This window comes from Triticum dicoccoides, chromosome 3B (assembly GCF_002162155.2).
Source record: "Triticum dicoccoides isolate Atlit2015 ecotype Zavitan chromosome 3B, WEW_v2.0, whole genome shotgun sequence".
In the NCBI taxonomy this organism is placed as follows: domain Eukaryota; kingdom Viridiplantae; phylum Streptophyta; class Magnoliopsida; order Poales; family Poaceae; genus Triticum; species Triticum dicoccoides.
In genome coordinates, this window is record NC_041385.1 from 642,045,264 (window position 1) to 642,048,057 (window position 2,794).

The window sequence follows — 2,794 nt, forward strand, 5'->3', positions numbered from 1 at the left end:
TCAGGATACCATCAGATTTTCATGACGAGAGAAGATGAAGAGAATACAACATTCATCACCCCATGTGGTACATATTGCTTTTTACGGATGCCTTTCGGGTTGAAGAGTGCTGGCTCGACCTTCGCAAGAGCAGTCCAAATTGGTTTTGAGCCCCAGCTACATAGAAATATGGAAGCTTATATGGATGACATAGTGGTCAAAACCAAGGACAAGGAAACACTTGTGCAAGATTTGGAAGAGACGTTTGCAAATCTGTGCAACATCAACCACAAGTTGAACCCTGAGAAGTGTGTATTCGGTGTTTTGTTTGGCAAGCTTCTCGGGTTCTTTGTGTCGTAGCGTGGGATTGAGGCGAATCCAGAAAAGATCAAGGCCATTGTGCAGATTGAGGTGCCTAGGCGGATCAAGGATGTGCGTCGGCTCACTAGCTGCATTGCCGCCATGAGCAGATTCATCTCCAAGTCTGCCGAGCGTGCCCTTCCCTTTTTCAAAATCTTGAAAAAGGCAGGCCCAATGGAGTGGACCCCAGAGGCCGAGGCAGCGCTGCAGGATTTGAAGAAATACCTCTCCTCCATGCCGATACTGGTTGCGCCTAAACCGCAAGAGCCACTGTTGCTGTATCTAGCGTTAACAAATCAAGTGGTTAGTGCCACACTAGTGGCGCAGAGGAAGGTCGACGAAGGGACAGTGGCAACGGCGGGGTTGGCAGATGGTGAGCCAGAGCTCCGCCCGGCAGGGACTGGTCCCGACAGGGCGAGGCACCCGGTAGGGTCTGGCACCAACGAGACAGGGCCTATGCAACCAAGTGAAGTGGTGCAGAAGAAGAAGATGATGCAGCACCCGGTTTACTTTGTCAGCTCCCTCTTGCAGGGGGCTAGGTCAAGGTACTCTGGTGTGCAGAAATTACTCTTCGGCCTGCTTATGGCCTCGAGGAAGCTGCGTCATTATTTCCAAGCGCATGAGATCACCGTCGTCACCCGCCTCCTATTGCAACGAATACTGCATAACCCAGATGCAACAGGAAGGATTGTGGAATGGGCCTTGGAGCTGTCAAGTTTTGGTTTGAAGTTTGAAAGTACTTCGACAATCCAGAGCCGAGTCTTGGTAGAGTTCGTTGCAGAGTGGACCTCGACCCTGACGAAGAGATCCAGGAAACCACTCTCCCCGGCAAGGAAACAAATCGCAACTGGGTTATGTACATCGACGGAGCTTTCTCGCTGCAAGGCGCCGGTGCTGGCGTGCTGCTTGTTGCACCGACCGGAGAGAACCTCAAGTATGTAATCCAGATGCACTTTCCCAGGGAGATGTCGACGAGCAACACCACTGAATACAAGGGATTGCTTGCTTGTCTCAGGATCGCGGCAGACCTCGGGGTCAAAAAGCTCATCGTCAGGGGTGATTCACAGCTTGTCGTTAGACAAATCAACAAGGATTATCAAAGCCCATTGATGGAAGCATACGTAGACGAGGTGAGGAAGCTGGAGGAGCATTTTGACGGGATACTGGCGGAGCATGTCCCCCGTGTGGAGAACAACATCGCCGACTATCTGTCGAAGCGCGCTGCCCTCAAACTACCTGTGGAACCAGGTACTTTTGTGCTTCGGTTAACTCAACCATCCGTTGAACCATCAACAGAGCAGAACAAGCGGAGGAAATTAGGCCCCGGCAAGTACTTTCCCACCGAGCTCCCTGGAGCCGCTGGCGAAGATGTCGCCGTGGACGCTGAGCCTGCCGTGGGGCAACCGACTCCGGCAGGGCGTCAAGCCCTGGCCATAGAGACAGCCGCTCCCATGGCAGAGGAGATGCCTTTAGTCCTTGCCGTCGAGCCCCAGGCTCCATCATGGGCATAGCATACCGTCTGATTCCTCCAAACAGGGGAGCTTCCTGAGGATCAGGAAGAAGCAGAGAAAGTAGCCCATCAGTCTGCCATGTATCAGTTCGTTGACAATGTTCTGTACAGAAAAAGACTAAACGGTGTGAAACTGAAGTGCATTCCCCGGGAGGAAGGACTGGAGCTGTTGGCAGAGATACATGGAGGCATATGTGGCTCCCACATAGGGTCGAGGGCCCTTGCCGGCAAGACTTTCCTCTAATTTCTTCTGGCCCACTGCCCTCCAAGATGCAATGACACTAGTAACCAAGTGTGAAGCGTGTTAGTTCCATTCAAAGAAGCTTCATCAGCCAGCTCAAGCCCTTCAAACAATACCTCTCTCTTGGCCATTCTCGGTCTGGGGGCTCGACATATTGGGCCCTTTCCCCCGTGCTATTGGGGGTTTTGAGTACTTGTACATTGCAATCGACAAGTTCACAAAGTGGCCGGAGGTGGAAGCAGTGAGGAAGGTGACAGTGCAGTCAACCGTCAAATTCTTCAAGGGGCTAGTTTGCCGTTTTGGTGTGCCAAATAGAGTCATCACCGACAATGGCATGCACTTCACAAGCCACACCTTCATGCAACACATTGAACACCTCGGCAGCAAGGTTTGTTTTGCTTCCATGGCACACCCACGAAGCAACACCAAGTGGAGAGAGCAAATGCTGAAGTACTACGAGGACTGAGGACAAATACTTTTGACAGGCTGCACAAGAGCGGAAGGTGCTGGATTGATGAGTTGCCGACGGTTCTTTGGTCGATCAGAACGACGCCAAATTGAGTCACCAGCCAGACACCCTTCGCCCTGGTATATGGGACATAGGCAGTTCTCCCCACGGACCTCATATACGGGTCACCTCGAGTGCTTGTTTATGACGAGCTTGAGCAAGAGCGATTGCGGCAAGATGACACGACGTTCCTTGA